General features: G+C 49.5%; 1 long non-coding RNA gene across 1 annotated transcript; it reads right to left on the bottom strand.

Annotated features, from left to right (window-relative positions):
• Positions 1-2008: 2008 nt before the first annotated feature.
• LOC125758962 (uncharacterized) lies at positions 2009-3552 on the bottom strand. Its single transcript, XR_007416502.1, has 3 exons — positions 2891-3552; positions 2378-2495; positions 2009-2058 (listed from the first exon to the last, which is right to left on the bottom strand). It is a non-coding gene; the product is annotated as an uncharacterized LOC125758962 (long non-coding RNA).
• Between the last annotated feature and the right edge of the window lie 14398 nt (positions 3553-17950).

A 17950-nucleotide genomic window follows, 5' to 3' on the forward strand; every position in this document is an offset into this window, starting at 1 on the left:
ACGCCTTCAAGAATATTCTTATTCTGTCATCTATAAGTCTGGCCGCCTGCACATGGACGCCGATTGCTTATCCCGTTATCCGGTAGACGAGGCCGATGACACCGACCACGACGCACCACATGGCATCTTTTCTTTGTCTCCTTTCGACAACATCGCAGACGAGCAGCAACGCGACCTTTCGCTGCGAGCGCTCATCCACCGTCTGCAGACATCGCCCAATGACGCTTCAGTCCGCCACTTCGTCCTCCAGGATGATGTCCTATACCGTCGTAACTTCCATCCAGACGGCCCGGAACTTCTTCTAGTCATACCGAGACAATTACGTCGAACTGTACTTTTCGAACTTCAACTTTCGAACCACTGCAGGACACCTAGGTGTATCGCGCACGTACGACCGCATCCGCCGTCGCTTCTATTGGCCCGGTCTCCTCCGTTCAGTTCGACGCTACGTTTCTGCCTGTGATTCATGTCAGCGTCGCAAAACACCCCAGATGTTGCCTGCTGGTCATCTCCAACCAATCGAGGTTCCAGTAGAGCCGTTCTTCCGTGTTGGACTTGATCTTTTCGGCCCCTTTCCTACGTCATCCGCCGGGAACAAATGGGTAGCCGTGGCGACTGATTACGCCACCCGATATGCCATAACACGGGCTCTCCCCACCAGCTGCGCTACCGACGTCGCGGACTTTCTCTTACATGACATCATCTTGCTCCATGGTGCTCCACGACAGCTACTCACTGACCGTGGCCGTAACTTTCTTTCTAGAGTTATCGCCGACATTCTGCGTTCATCCGCCACGCAGCACAAACTGACCACTTCATACCATCCGCAAACGAACGGTCTCACGGAGCGGTTCAACAGAACCCTCACGGATATGCTGTCCATGTACGTGTCGAATGGCCACCATAACTGGGACATTGCTCTCCCTTACGTCACGTTCGCATACAATTCTTCTCGACACGCCATTGCCGGATTTTCGCCGTTTTATCTACTGTACGGTCGTGAACCCACCCTGCCACTTGATACTGTTCTTCCTTTGGCTGCCACCCCAACTACCGAGTATGCACGTGATGCCATAGCACTTGCCGACCATGCACGCCAAATTGCACGTACTCGGTCGCAAGACACCCAGCGACATTACTACGATGCCCGCCACCGCGACGCACAGTTCTCGCCTGGCGCGCTCGTGCTGCTCTGGTCTCCTTCTCGTCATGTGGGACTTTCGGAGAAGCTCCTGTCTAGATACACAGGGCCCTACCGCGTCATCCGCCAGGTAACACCCGTAACTTACGAGATTACTCTGGTCAATCCGCCTTCACCCTCTGCCGCGGCATCAAGTGACATCGTGCACGTCAGAAGACTCAAGGCCTACTCCAGTGTGTCTGACCCCTAATTTTAAAAGCTCCGGGACGGTGCTTTTACCGCCGGGGGTAATGCTGCGGACAGCCATCAAAAGACGAATAGGCAGAAGACGACGACGACGATTTGGAGACTGTTGTGTGCTGCTGCCTTGCCCGAGTACTCTCCTGAAAATACACTTGTTTACAGTACCTAGTCTTCGTCTCTTTACGTAACAATATTGTCTTTATAAAATAGTAAGGAGGCCTTTAGACAGTCTACATAATATAGTCTTTAGAAAATAGTAAGAAGGAGGTCATTAGACGGTCTATTAACTATTGTTACTAGAGCACAAATGTTCATAGACGGTTACCAATGTTACTAGATGGTTACTAGGTGGTCTACTCAATATTACCAGCCATTTTTGTAAGGGTTTATCGAGCACAAACACTCATCTATGGCCGCCACTGTTCGTGGCGTCCCAATGTAATACTGCTCGCCTACGTCAGAGAGCCAGTCATCCGTCAACTGCCGTTCCACACATTGAAGCACACAATGCATATAATCTGGGGTAAAGCCCCAGAATATAATAAAGTGATGAAGATTAATCAAAGGTGTGACGCCTTTTGCGCCCTGAACCGGTCTTCTAGCTTCAGCGGCCTCGATCATGAATTCTGCTGTCCTATCAGGTGCAATAGTGTCCACAGGATACTTGACCGTTCCTGTTTGGCATAATACGAAAAAAAAAATGAAAACCGCACAAATTTAGAAAATTGTAAATGTTGACTGACAGTTTAGCTTGATTTTAAATACTTGCACACTTGCTTTTAGCAGCATTTCCGAGAATTCACTTGCACAACTCATTTCCAAAAACTGACAATGAGCCAGAATTTTGAAACATAGAAACGCTGCTACATAACATACATTTTTGCCTCTGAGATGAGAAATGCTAAAGCCAGATACACTGAACATGATAGGTTTTACATAAGAATTGCTTAAAAATCTTACTATGCTCTGCAGTTAAGCGATATCTTTGCGTACCATCCACAGCAGCCCCAGGATGCAAGCACCATCCACAGCCGTAATACCCGTTAAACTTGGTTAAGTGCTGCATGGCTGCCCGTGCTGGCGCATCAGCGCGGCAGCTGAAGCAGTACACCTGCATAAACAAGGACAACATATATTTCTATATCAAAATACACGCTGCAGCTGTTAGCCAATGCTACTCTGCAACAAAGTGCAACAAAAGGGAAATGGATAGAAGGCTTGTTTGCTTTATTAGACACAAATGAATTACTGCATCAGATAATGAGGCCATGGAAAGGATGGGGAATATTATCAGTTTTCAGTTGACATCAATGCATTTACAAGAACTTTCTGTGCTTTTGCATAAATGGACACTCTCCCAGAAAGTTGTAAGAGTTACAGTTAATGCGAAACAGTAAATACTGCTTAGACACTGAAGAATTAAGAGGAATGATGACTGAAAGAAACTAGTTGGCACACTAATGTACCCGGTCAGAAGTAAGCAGCTTTAGAACTACAAAATATTACCTTGGAATGCACAGTTTGGTTGCCTGCCTTCCATGTGATGCCGTTGGTCGACAATCCATCCATTTGTTCTACAAATGTGTTTAATAGAAGAGTCATATCAGGATGTTTCTGGTCATACAAATAGGGCAGACACAAGCACATTTTTCTGCCTAATGTGCACTGGGAGTTCATTCACCATCACCTGAATGGGCCACACAGAAAATTTTGACGATTTGAAGACGGGGCTTCCGTCACTGTTAACAGTGAGGGTTATGTTATTTTTTGACGTCAGTTTGTGACTAAGGGTTCTGTATAGGGTGCCATCTGTTATATCTGTCATTTCATCTTTGTCATCAGACAGACTCTTGTGTATAGACTCGAGTTTTTCGTGGAGTGCAGTGCTGGCATCATTTTCTGCAAGTAATGAAGACAGCAACTTCGCGATGGGCAGCGTTATGAAAAAGTGGCTTCTCGTAGCATCTGCGGGCCTCTGTAACGTTGTGCGCACACGGTGCACGTTACCCGCACTGAATTTCGTTCGGCAAGGTCGCCACTTGTTTCGGCAAGGAGCGTCACACAGTTTCCACAGTAGAAGTGGAAACTGGCGGCTTTTATTTCTGCCCCAACACTCTTCTCAAAGCTATATTTTGCATCTGGTATATCGTGCCGTGCAAGTACGTGCATAATCAACTTTTGGAGGGCTTCCACTCCCTTCCAAGAAATGCCAAATTCCAGAACCAAATTCACTGTTAAGGAGCTTTTAGAGTGATGATTTGCTGGCACTAAGTCTTCCTGCGGCTGCTCTGTTACTTCTGCGCCTATGGGAGGCTGCGGCTCGTCACTTGAAGCCGCTTCATGTGCCGATTCGGAGTCTGAGTGGCCTTCAGCATCAGTCTTCAGGCTGTGTCTGTGCTGGCGTCTGCGCGTCACTGTGTGCAGCCGGAGCAGCCGAATGGCTTAACCCGGCAATGACATTGATGTCCTGCTGTAGTCCATGTGATTGCTTCTTACGCTGGGCTGACCTTTCAAGGTAACTTTTCGTGGAATATGGGATGGCGGAGGCACTGCCTGGGTTGAGGTAATCCTTTCTACGATGCATACTCTCCACTGTGCACACAAATGCAAATCTCGCACCTCACACTGGCACTTGCACTGAACAGCGCCCATGCGCTGCGCCTTCTTCCACACGCACACAAGAAAAAAGGTGCAAACGTCTTGGATTGAATTGTACGAAGTGGGATTGGTTGGATCGCAGCCATTTGCAGCGTCAGGCTACCGTGACGCAACAAGCTGCTTGTTGTGCGAGCATATGCATTACGACAGACAACATTGTTCATGCAAGTGAGCTATATCAGCTTCCTTCAGCTTGCCACTGGAAATAAACAATTAGCAGCAGCTGAAACACTGCCATTGGGCACAGCAGCAGCACATTGACCACTTGTGGTAAGCTGGCTGATCTGGTAGCAGACAATGACTCTGCTCCATGCAGGACATGACGTCAAGGCGAGATGGCGGTCATCGGCATTGGGAAAGGGGAGGTTTATAGCCGGCAACTTCTACTAATTATGGACCAAAATATTGTTGTACAGTCCATTTTTCACATTATATATATATATATATATATATATATATATATATATATATATATATATATATATATATTGTAACGTACGAGAGCAACTCAGACAAACACGGTCCAACACAACTCCATCCTTTTCGTTCTCTTTCACTAGACTCCCCTTCACGCGCCAGTCACTTCGTTGGTCTGATCCACTGCATTCGCCACCCCCTCTCACCCAGAGTCGGAGCTTGAAGACGAAGAGGCGGGAATACAAAAATCACGCGGCACATAAAGTTTCAACTGTCTTGCATGGGCGGGAAAAACACGGTTTCGGCTTTTGGTGCCTAGTTCTGGAATAACTTCCAAGCGGAACGTAACAGGGCCTAGTGCTTTCACCACCCGAAATGGGCCCGAAAACCAGTGAAGAAACTTCTGGCAGCGCCGTGGCGCACGCTGGCTGCGTCTAACCAGCACTAGGTCTCCCGGTTTGAAAGCGGTGTAATTCTCACGGGACGGCGAGCGGAATTTCGCCAGGTGATGCGCTATGGCCAGGTGCGCTCTAAAGGGAGCCTTCCGAAGGAGCTCCGCAGTACTGGTGTCGTCCGGACGGTGGTGCGCCGTTGTGTTCAAACCAAAGAAACTCTCTTGCGGAAGCCTTGGCGTCCTTCCATAGACAAGTTTGAACGGTGACTCCCGTGTGATTTCCTGCTGTGACGTATTGAGGGCGAAGACAGCTGCGGCAACGTATTCATCCCAGTTGTCATGACTAGGATTCACGTACGACGACAGTATGTCCTTTATGGTACGGTTTGTACGTTCCACCAGACCGTTTGTTTGTAGGTGCTGAGGGGTGGCTGCTGCATGTTGAATTCCATGGTCATTCAATAGGTTTCTGAATGCACGTGACGTGAAGGCCGTGCCGCGGTCGGTGATGAGCAAGCGTGGTGTACCGTGTCGAAAAACGATGCACTCGTTTATGAACGTGAAGACGTCCTGCGTCGAAGAGTTAGGGACGGCCCTGATTTCGGTCCACTTCGTGAGATAGTCCGTGGCAACGATGAGGAACCTGTTGCCGCGCGACGTACGTGGAAACGGGCCCATGTGGTCAAGTCCCACTATCTCAAAAGGCGTTACCGGAGGATGAATAGGTGGCATGGGGACCGGTGGCGGATTTGTGACGGCCTTCCCTGCCTGACAGACCGTGCACGACAAAACGTAGCGGGAGACGTCTGCATGCGCCGCCACCAAAACCTTTCTTTGATGCGTGCCAGCGTCTTGTGAAGCCCGAGGTGACCGGCAGTCGGGGTGTCATGGCACATGAACAGCACCGATTGTCGCATGGCTGCAGGCACGACAGGCACACACGACCCATCCCGATGATTTCGGTGAAAAAGGATTCCATCTCGGACGACATAAGACGCGGCGAGACTTTCACGACGACGCTTGGGAGTGCGTACTTCCCCGGACAACCGCTCGATTATATCGAGGATTTCTGCGTCTTGTGGCTGTGTGGCGCGTAAATCAAGCACTGCGGTGACTGGCGAGGTGCCGTTGAGAACTGTCGGGTGGCGAGAAAGGTAGTCAGCGTCCTGATGGCGAGCGCCACTCCGATGGACAACGGAAAAGGTATAATCTTGCAGCTTTAGAGCCCACCTGGCTAACTTAGCGTTAAGGTATTTTTTTGTTTGAAGCCAGCGAAGGGCGACGTTGTCGGTAACGACCGTGAAGGTTTTACCATAAACGTACGGGCGAAATTTTTCGACTGCCCAAACTACCGCCAAGCACTCAAGTTCGGAGGCGTGATATCGGCTCTCTGGTTCACTGAGCCGGCGGCTAGCATAAGCGACCGGCCTCTCCTGGCCGTCCTCGTTAAGTTGCAAGAGAACAGCTCCGAGGACAAGCCCGCTGGCGTCCGTGTGTAGAATAGTCGGCACATTCTCGTCATAGTGCGCGAGTGCCGGTGGTGCCTGAAGGGCAGTCTGGAGGTCGCGGAAGGCAGCTTCTTGATCGGGACCCCATTTCCAGCGAACTTCTTTCTTCAACAATTCGTTGAGAGGTGCTGCGCGGGAAGCGAAGTCAGGGACAAAGCGCCGGAAATATGAAGCAAAGCCTACGAAACTTTTAAGCTGCTTAGCCGTGGTGGGAGGCGGACTACAGGCGATGGCTTGGATCTTGGTGGGATCAGAGCTGATGCCTTTGGCGCTGACTACGTGTCCCAAGTAAGTAACTTCCGAGAAGCCGAAGAAGCACTTTGAAGGCTTAATGCAAAGACGAGCGTCTTGTAGAGCACGCAGGACCATTTCCAAGTGCCTGAGGTGTTCGGGAAACGTAGGAGCATAAACGATGATGTCGTCTAAGTAAACCAAAGCCATCGACCACTTCAGATGCCCAAGAACCCGGTCCATTAATCGCTGAAATGTAGCGGGAGCGTTGGAGAGGCCGAATGGCAGGCGATTAAACTGGTATAGTCCGTCGGGAGTTGTAAAGGCGGTCTTCTCAGCGTCATTTGGGTCTAGTTCCACTTGCCAATAGCCAGAAAGAAGATCCAGCGTAGTGAAAAAACTGGCACCATGCAGGCGGTCAAGGGCATCATCAAGACGAGGCAGTGGATACACGTCTGGTTTGGTTACACTGTTTAGTCGTCGATAATCCACACAGAAACGAATCGTGCCGTCTTTCTTTCTGACGAGTACTACGGGGGACAACCAGGGACTGGACGAGTGCGATATGATACCACGTTTAAGCATGTCATCCACTTGCTTAGCGATTTCTGCGCGTTCAGAGGCAGAGACTCGCCGCGGGTGATGTCGAATAGGAATTTCAGAGCCGGTATCGATTCTGTGCTGCAACAAAGGAGTGTGGCCGAGCTCAATGGGTGACATGGCCACGCAGTTACGGAATTTTCGTAGAAGTTCTTGAATCTCCGATTTCTGTGACGGAGTTAAGTTGGGGCCGAAGTTGAATTCATTCCAGTCTAAGGGCGAAGTAGCTGGTGGGGAAGGTGCTCCGGGCTGCACTACTGCCACGACAGACGGGGCTTCAAGGTACGTACAGGTACCGAGAACGGTGTCTGACGGCACGCGCAGGTTACTGTCGCACAGATTGAAGACAAGCACTGCAAAGGTATTGCCGGAACAGTGATGGAGGGCCCGCGGCATTGCGAATTCACCTCCAGGCCGGGAGCAAACGGCGCTTTCTACAAGAATTTCCGTGTCGGCAAAAGACTTCGCGTGGCTGTAAACGGGCACCCACGCAGCAGACGACAAGGGTATGGTAACTGAAGTTGCCGTAATCACAGGATGCAAAAGAGGTGATGATTGTCCAACTTCGGCTTGTTCACTCCTGTTTGCACCAACGGCCATACACGTCCTTGTGTTTGGAATGCCGAATTGCGAAGAAAATTTAGTGAACAGACTTTTCATCATGCGGTAGTTGGCAGCGAGCACGGAACAGACTTTGTGAACAGTGCTGTAAATGACTTGATGTAACGGGAAATACGACTGCCAAGGACAAGCTCTATTGGAGGCTTCAAGAGTTGCTGGCGATGGTATCGACGTGGTAGATAGCAGGTCAATGGTGCAATCAGTGCCGCTAAACTGCAAACGAACGCCAAACGCTGCACACCAATCACAGCCTAAGATCACTGGCACACACAGGTTTGGGACGACAAGGAACCGATGTCTCGCTTTCTTCCCAAGCGCACACACATTCAAGCAGACTTCGCCTAGACTAGGTAGAGCAGCTCCGTCAGCCAGGACGAGATGGGGTCGATCGATCTGTGCAGGATTCACCGAAAATCTTCCAAACAAGAAACTCGACGTGAGAAAACTGAAGGCAGCCCCTGTGTCCACAAGTGCTTCAACACGCTGCGGCGGAACTCCAAGCTTCACCGGCAGAGTTGGCATCTCGGTGAAGGGGCCAAGTGAAAGGAGAGGGGCTTCAGTCATCATGCGGGGTCCTGCCCTCGGCGGCCCGCATTGTAGTTTCCCGAGGGAAACTTTGCACGAGCAACCGAGTTCGGCAGTGACTCGGACATTCCAGGGCAGTTACGAGCAAAATGCCCAACGTCGTTGCAGTGGTAGCAGCGAAACATCGCTGTAGGCTCGTGTAGCCGAGCAGGAGAATTTCGGGCCCCGGAGGGCACGTCCGTGTAGGTTAGCCTCCGGTACGGATCTTCAGCTGCTTGCGAGCGTTCTTGCATCTCTGCCTCAAGAGCGACGGCTAGAGCTGATGGTACGTCGATCGGACGAGCGAGGCGGACGAAGCGCTGGACGTTTCTGTTATTGATGGCGTCAACAAAGGCATTAGCAGCAATAAGGTCCATGGTTGCGGTAGGGCAACCCGAGAAGGCCTTCCGGGACAAGCTATCGACGTGAGCAGCGAGTTCTTGAAGGTCTCGCCGACCCTGCCGGACGTGTTTCAGCTGTGTGAGGTAGAGCTGAAGAAGATGACGGTCACCATATCAGCTTTCGAGCGCCGACACCAGTGCTTCATAGTTCGAGCTTGGGGAATGTACTCGAGGTATTCAGCCGCGGCGTGACGGAGTTGCAGAACGAGCACCTGGGCTTTGTCTTGAACTGTGCAGCCGTTTAGGGTAGCAACAGACTCGAACTGCACCAGAAATGCTGCCCACGATGTGGTACCATCAAAGGTAGGTGGTAGAAGGTGTGCTCCGAAAAACCGAGACTGAGCTCGACCGATGTTGTTTTGTTCGGCCGATGTGGACACACGTTGCTGACGGCTAGACTGTGCCTCGATGACAGAGACCCGTGCAGCCAGGTCTGCGACGACGTCATCTGCCGTGGAGGTACGCTGGGCAAGCGCGGTCTCAAGAGATAGCAGGCGAGTAGCAAAGCGAGTCTCGAAATCTTGCATGAGCGCTCTTCTGTCGGCCTCACCTTGTGAAGCCAGGGCTTGTAGGCAATCTGCCATAGGTAGACTGGGCCCGATGCTTGACTGTGGAGGGTGAGTTGATGCGCCCCGGACATCAAACTCCGACGGAAGAGGCTGACGGGGTGCGGGTGGCGGGATGTTTGATGAGACTGGGGCTCCCGCGGCCTCTGCCAAGCTTCCCTCCGTAGTCGGGACAGCAGGTCCCACGGCCGGCGACGACGTATCGTCCTCCATAGGGTTCACCGCTGAACCACCGACTATTGCTGTCGCAGCAGAAGCCTTGCTCCGTGTAAGCATGGGTTACCGTTGTCACCGCTGCCACCAAATGTAACGTACGAGAGCAACTCAGACAAACACGGTCCAACTCAACTCCATCCTTTTCGTTCTCTTTCACTAGACTCGCCTTCACGCGCCAGTCACTTCGTTGGTCTGATCCACTACAATATATATATATATATATATATATATATCTATATATATATATATATATATATATATATATATATATATATATATATATATATATATATATATAAAGTTGAAGGAGTGGTTGCCTTTGGTTGCCGTATAAGTATGAGAGGTGGCACTTCAATAAAACTTCATTTATTACGTCGACGTTTCGGTCAGAGCCTGACATTTCTCAAGACGAAATGTTCGTGCATCTTTCTATGGACATCAGTTGAGAGGGGAAGGAGGCGACAGAGAGAGAGAAGAAGCGGGAGGGTGGAAAGTTTGCTTAGGGCCCATCAGGAGCGGGGAGTAACACGCCGCCGCCGACAGCGGAGTGCTTCGCGACAGAGCTTATACTTACGCGTCGACGCATATGTTACATTCCTTGCAACTAAATCCATGCTTGAGGCTATATTTATGGTAAACAATAAGTAGAATCACCCTTTTATACTATTGTACTTTCGCATGTTTTCTTTCCAAACGGGAAGTCGATAGTTGAAGCGGAATCTCTGCACAAGAAACAAGTTTGTTTTTCGGTGCTCCCGCCACAAAATATATACACACGTTGTAGTTTTCTAATGAATGGGAATAATTCAGATTACTCCGCACTCAACTCTAGGGGAGCGGTATGCTGTCCGTGTGAACGGAATTATTCGGTTTCCCCGACATCATCAGGCCAGAAGAGCAGAAAGAGCGTAAGTTATACATAAGAACTTAAACGGCCCTGCAACACCTTTCTTAGTTATATTGGAATAGTCTCATTATTGGCGTATGGCTCTTCACGAGTCATGCCGCAAAAATTTTTCGAATCCGTCAAGTCTAAGTGGTGTTACCAAATTATAGAGATCACGTTCCGCAGCTTTCTCCCTCAACTCAACGCAGCGAGCGCGCGGAAAGCTGCGCGCGGCGTGAAGGGAGGGAGGGCGGAGGTGCGAGGAGGCGACGTGGTCTGTGGCGCCACTTCCGGTCGGCTCGCGCGGTCGTCGTCGAGCGGCGGAGCCCATGGCACCGTGTATCGCGCGTGCTTGAAAACTGCGAGTCGGTTTGGTAATGTTGGGTGTGCACCTCGAACTGCCGTAGTGTTTTCATCGCTCTGCCAACCATGGACGCAAACTTGCGTGCGCGTTTGGAACGAATGACAGCTGAGATGAGTTTCGACCCACACTCCCATACGCCGCCTCGTCGCAGTGCTTGCGCTTGAATCGTATTCAACACGGCAAAGCTGCGTGCACCCTTCTCCCAGTGGCGGTACTTCGATGCTGTTTGCTCTTCGAATGCGGGCGCACAGCGAGGGCGGGCTGACAACAAAGAACTAAAGACTAGAAGAAAGGATCGTGGGGCATCGGGCCAGCGCGGACCCATCCCCCGGCTGTGTGCAGCTACCGTGAAAATGCGAGTCTGCTTGGTTGCTGTGTCGCGGTTTCTCGGGAACCTGAGACTACGGGGAGGATACGCCGAGGAACGGCTCAATGACATACTGAACAGACAGCGAACGGGACTCTCGCCATACAGCGAACACAGGTATCCTAAGCTAGCCGGCGCCAGCATTGTTATCGGAGAAATGCTGCACCGCTGCCTCGGTCGGTCGTGAGAACGTGCCGATGATGCAGTTTCCAGCTGACGAGGCAACACTCGAACGGCTGCCACTCTCAACGGCAACCGGCGATGGTCAAAAGCACAGAAATATTCACGATTTCGGCACTGCACATGGTGAAGAAAACGCAACCACGCAACTACGAGCAGACGAGCTGTCGGTGAGACCGGAAGTGCTAATATGAATGTTTGTTCGGTGTTTTTAACGCGATAACAGAATATAAACATACATATTATCTACTTATTGAACTCAAAATTAACAACTAAGGTAATAGTGAGGGTGTTATCGTGATTATAACATCAGCCAATGGTGGAACTGCCGACAATCGCGTCATATATTGCGGACTAATACATCATTTGTCGAGAAAACAGGGAGCGATTTTCAGCTGACTTTGAGAATTTATTGTAAATTCCAGACCGCTCGCTTCGCTATAATATTTGGCTCGCGTGTTCTCGGGAGCCTCGACTACCGATTGGCAGCGCTTTTTGACCCTGCTCAAAAAGTGTTGCAGGGCCCCTTTAAAATATTTCCCGGAAATAACTTAAAGGCAACGACAACATCACTACAGCAGCACTGGACTACAGAGGAAATCATAAGCTCAGCAGTGCGGTTAGAATGAGTTTAGCAGAAAAGACGGAGGAAGCAGCCGTTGCACTGGCCATAGCATCCACCTCAACTGTACACTAACCATTAGTGACTTGCAGACAGCTGTGAGAACCCTTGCGAGAGGGAGGGCGTATATGAAAACTAGCACTCATAATATTGGCTAAAAACGCAAGGAATGCATTGAAGCCAAGAGCGTCTTCCTGGTGTCCGGGCTCTTCGTGAACGATGCCAATCCGAGCCAAGTTCGAAGCTCACATATCCCAGCATTCCCATGCGTGCAACAACTTCAAGGGCCAGTTTTCTCTCTAGGTAAGTGTAAAACAATCCTATGGGTCCCCTGCTCCTCGGAAAGGTGAGGGAATCTTTATTCGAAATCAAAAAAGTTTGTTCATCATCATTATCCATCGAGCGTACTGAGAACTAACAGACAGCAATGCCAAGGAAAGTATAGGGGGTGTTATTTGTAGTAATTAGAATATAAATGTGAAGAAAGTAAAGTGGACGAAAAGATAACTTGCCGCCGGCAGGGACCGAACCTGCGATCGGTCCCTGCCGCATGTTCGGTCCCTGCCGGCGGCAAGTTATCTTTTCGTCCACTTTACTTTCTTCACATTTATATTCTAATTACAACAAATAACACCCCCTATACTTTTTGGCGTTGCTGTCTGTTAGTTCTCATTAATATTGTGTCTAACAAAGAAAAAGGAGCCCTTAAAAGTAATCTTTCCTTCATTGAGCGTACTGGTGGCTTAGCCCTAACTACTGGGAAACGAATGTCCGTAGCGCTGCTGGAGCCAGCTTGCTGATGTTGAAACCTATACGTCTCATCAAGTACAGCCGGATCAACGACTCTAGGAAAACCTTCTATTTTTTCTCAAATACTTCGTTAACGACTGCAGAGAGAATTCGCTACGGTAGCATTCGGGAGTTTTTCTTCCACAAAAAAAACTTATTTAAATTAAATTTTATTAGAAGCGTGCTCCAATAGAGATACTCCGCGTTATCTTGTGCCCATACTTTGCTATAGACCCTTTTGGTTATTGTAGAGCTAGCTTTCCTGCGATGCAGTTAATCCAACTGATGGCGCCTATAATAATGGAAAATAGAAGGCAATAATGCCACGGAAAGTATAGAGGATGCTATGTGTAGTAATTAGCGTATAAATGTAAAGAAAGTAAAGCGGACGAAAAGATAACTTGCGCCCGGCAGGGACCTTGAAAAGATAACTTGCCTGCCGGCAAGTTATCTTTTCGAGGTCCATTACTCAATGCCCTTAAATGGGCCTGTAAGCATTCTGAATAAATAAATATGTTAATTACTACAGATAACATCCTGTATACTCCTCGCAGGGGCGTCTGCGCAAGCATGCGTTTGGTGTGTAGCGACACCACGGACCCGAGCTAAAGGGGGGGTTTCGACCCCCTCCCACGCCTCGCCGTGCGTGGCTTTGCCGTGTCCGGGGGAAAAGGGGATCCTGGGGGTTGAGCCGACGCCGGGTGATTGGACCTTTAAGGTCCCCCGGCAGAGGCAACACACCCCTTTGGCCCCGGCTTCACGTAGACGGCACCCCTGGGCTGACCCACCCAGGGGAAATCGGCAGTCGCCTTTTCCTGTCTTTCTCTACCACATCTTCGTCTTTCTCTCTCACTTTTAGCCTTTCCTGTCTTCTCCTCTCTTCCATTTACTTCAAGGTTTTCGTGGCGGCAAGGGTTAACCTTGTGTATGTGTCCTTCCTTGGGCATTATATATTAGGTTTTAGTGGTCATGCACAGCTGGCGTCTGTGGTTCTATAACGGGCTGCAGCGTCCCCTCGTTGGGCTCGGTGGTGGGCGGCTGCCATGGCCGCCGAAAATTATCACACACTTATGAACTCTAATGCCTTCCCCAAACTGTCTGATCGCCCTCTCGCAAAGAGATGGCACACCGAAGAAACCGACAACATCTTTTCTACACCGAAAGAAATCTTCCCTCGTTTTCATGTAATCCACTGCAGAGATCCCCAGAAGACCGTCAGAACTCTTTCCCCATTCATTGTTGCCAAGTGTCTTGCTGACACAATTGGACCCGGCTGCAAGGATACTAAAATGATTAGCGGCGACTTGTTGCTTGAAGTACGAGACAGTGCACAGTACAGAAAGCTTTCAAACCTTGTGGCATTCGGCGCTGTTCCAATCAGTGACCCCTCATCGGTCACTGAACACTGTTCGAGGAGCGATCTCCGATGATGATCTTCTAAACTTGACTGAAGAAGAGCTCCTTGAAGGATGGAAGGAGCAGAACGTAACTCAGGTGGAAAGAATTAAGATCAAGCGCGAGAAGAAAGAAATTCCGACAAAATTTTTGATCATCACTTTTGCTTCAACTGTCCTGCCAGAGTCCCTTGAAACTGGGTATACAAAAACAAGACTCAGACCCTACATTCCCAATCCACGTAGGTGTTTTAAGTGCCAACGTTTCGGCCATGGTTCGCAGAGTTGCAGAGGCCAACTGACCTGTGCCAAATGCGGGAACCACGAACACTCCTCCGACATCTGTGACAGTCCGCTCCATTGTCCAAACTGTGAAAGTGAGCACGCGGCATACTCTAGAGCCTGTCCTACATGGAAAAAAGAAAAAGACATAATCACACTAAAATACAAAGAAAATATCTCGTTCAGGGAAGCACGAAGGCGGTGTTCAGCTTTCTGTGGCACATTCTATGCTGATGCGGCGCGCCGGGGGGCAGCGCCGCAGCGGCCTTCGCCACAAGCCCAGCTCGCGCGCAGCGAGCCGTTGGCTGCGGCTCCTGCCCCCGTGGTGGAAGCAGTTACCTCTGCTCCACCTACCCCGCAAGAAAGTCCCGTTACCCTAGGGTAACACGAACAAGTGACCAGACTGCCTCATTTCGTCTTTGTATACACCGTTGAGTGCTATGCCTTGTTGATGGCAGTACGAAATATTATAAGCACAAAACGTAAAAAAGCAGTTATTTTCACTGATTCTTTAAGTGCTCTTAGAGCCTTAAATTCCAAATATCAGTATGAGCCATTCACAGGTGATATATTGAATATCCTATCACACCTACCTGAAGACCACATCATAAAATTTTGTTGGGTCCCGAGTCATGTTGGGATCCAAGGTAACGAAAGGGCGGACCAACTAGCAGCAACGGCAAAAGAGCTGCGTGTTTCAAAGATCAACGTACCTGTTAGGGATGCGATTAAAGCAGTTCGCCTGGCCATCAGCTCTCATTGGCAGCTTAGATGGAATTCGCAACCAAATAACAAACTTCACCTAATTAAACCTATCCTTGGTGAATGGAAGACGTGCAATCATCAAGAACGTTTATTGAAGTAGTAATGTGCCGACTTCGAATAGGCCATACACATGTCACACATAACTATCTATTGGCAGATGAAAAACCACCAACATGCGATAAATGTTATGAGCAACTAACAGTAGCCCACATGTTAATTGCTTGCCCACATCTGGAAACTCTAAGAAAAAAACACTTTAATATCTTTTACAAGTTAAACATTCCATTTCACCCAATGTTACTCTTAGATGATGAGCCTTTAATGCCCTTAGATAATGTGATTAGATTTTTAGACGAAGCAGGATTATTAAATACACTTTAATTATGACAGGCTGTGCTACTGTTACCGTAATAGAAAAACCTAACTAATGCGACCTGCAGCACGGCCTCTCCAGGAGGCCTTTGCTGCGGTAGGTATCCTTACATGAGGCACTGGCCTCCCGGCCCTTGCTTATAAGGACACGGGCAGAGCAGTAGTGCAACAAGAACGCCGTCACTTTATTCCTTGATAACCTCGTGCACCATTCGTAAACATTGGCCAGCCCATGCATCACGCCCATAATTTTAGAGTATACATAAATTTTACGCGCTCAGGCAGCGAGTTATCTTAGGCCTCTCTACAGCCAAGCTACACCACTCATTAATCCCATCTATCATCGCCCAGCACACATTCATAGTCAGGGCCATAGTGTTGTTTATTTTAGGTTCTTTTCCCTTTCCCCACCATGTGTCTGGCGCAGCATAGCCTCAGTCGCTCTTGCGCCATAAAACCCAACTCAACCAACTTCGCATAAAACCGATTCCCACAAGGTGTGGGATTTCCCGAAATTTCATTATTTGCATTCCTCGGGTGCAATGCTGCCGATGTTGGTTTTTCTTAACGATCTCGCATTTAAATTACCAATGTCTCTTTTCGCCGCTCCTGGGTAGACAAACTGTCAATCACCTGTGGCGCATACCGGTACACCGCGGCCCGTGGTAAACAGGTATGTGCCACACGTGTCTGGAGGAAGGGTTTGACGACGTACTCGACAGGATTTTCGTGTTATTCATGTCATGACCGCACGAGCATATTCGTGAAACCTTGTTACCCTCCCATGCCAATTTCAATCTACACCAAGTTAAGGAGCTGATCATGAGAGCACCCAGATGATAGATAGATAGATGATAGATAGATAGATAGATAGATAGATAGATAGATAGATAGATAGATAGATAGATAGATAGATAGATAGATAGATAGATAGATAGATAGATAGATAGATAGATAGATAGATAGATAGATAGATAGATAGATAGATAGATAGATAGATAGATAGATAACGCTCAAAGTGCCAAAGGTTCGCTAACAAATGTTTCGCATTTATAAAAAATATCGGGAAGCGAACAGAATTTGAACCCAGGCCCATTGCGTGGCAGTCGAGTATCCTATCACAGGGCCACGCCGGTGCTTGAAAGTCCTCCGAAAAAGACCCTCTACAGTCGTCATGTCGCGCAAAAGATGTAATATGCGTTAATAATGCAACGGATGTCATGCGTTAACAGATGTAATATAGCGTCGTAGGAGAGTAAAAGAGCACCCAGGAGTCACAGAATGCGAATTGCGCAACGAGTGGTTGGTTTAAAGCTTCCCACCTATTAGAGAGGGCTCAGCCACGATTCTTCGTCGTCATAGGCCACAGCATCAACATGTATACAGAATGCCTTAGAGATGTGTTGCGCATACCTCCCTTCTGCGCAGACTGGTGAATAATGGCATAGTGAGTGCTTCCCTATTTCGCAAAAAATCACCGTCATATCCACGAAGTGAATGATGTTAGAGGAGCTTGCTCACAGATGATCGGGTAACCCGCGAATCCTCCGTACACATTCCTCTACCATGATATATAGACGTGACAACGTTGTGCAGCTGTGGCCGAACGTGTGGTCGAGGAAATCGCTCTTGAAGCGCGCGTCGGTGCCGCCAACCTCAGGTAGCGACCGCTTTTGACGCTTAGCCGCGGCATCCCACGCCCGCACTTCTTCGGGGTTCTCTTGCCGTCGCTTCCGTGCTGCTTCTGCTTCGCGACCTCTCCCAGCAGGGTCCGCTTGATGGCGGGCCCGCTTCTCCTCTGCTTCCCTGGCCCGCAGCTCCGGGTTTGCTTGAGGGCGAGCCCTCTTCGCTTCGGCCTCCCGGGTTCTCACCGCAGGGTCTTGGCGGCGAGCCCGAGCTGCAGCTGCGTTGCGAGCTGCCTTGGCTGGGGTGTTCATGCAGCGGAGCGGCAACGAAGAGTGTTCACTGAGTGAGCTTCGGCCACGAGAAAAGAAGCGCGCCCTCAAGGTCACCTATCTAACTAGCGCACGCGCCGAGGGTGGTATGCGCCGCCTTGAGCGGCAACGCGCCATCTAGTGAGCATTCTTGAAATCACCGGAGAGAGCGCATCTGCGCCTATCAACTTTTAGCGGGACCAATGAGAACTTGTGTACACGCCGCCGATGGACGAGGTGCGAGCATAAGAAGCTTGGCGAGTAAGCTCCTAAAATTATGATGACTTATGGCGTAATGGGTACCTCACAGCTGTACTTGTCGTAGTCGCGATATTAGTCGGTTGTTAAACCTGTTTTAGGGAATTTTATACGGTGCTGTGCCGTGAGCACGGACACCACACAATGGACAAGCATAGACCCTCAGGTGCTTCGCGC

Source organism: Rhipicephalus sanguineus, chromosome 6, assembly GCF_013339695.2.
Source record: "Rhipicephalus sanguineus isolate Rsan-2018 chromosome 6, BIME_Rsan_1.4, whole genome shotgun sequence".
NCBI classification, from domain to species: Eukaryota; Metazoa; Arthropoda; class Arachnida; order Ixodida; family Ixodidae; genus Rhipicephalus; species Rhipicephalus sanguineus.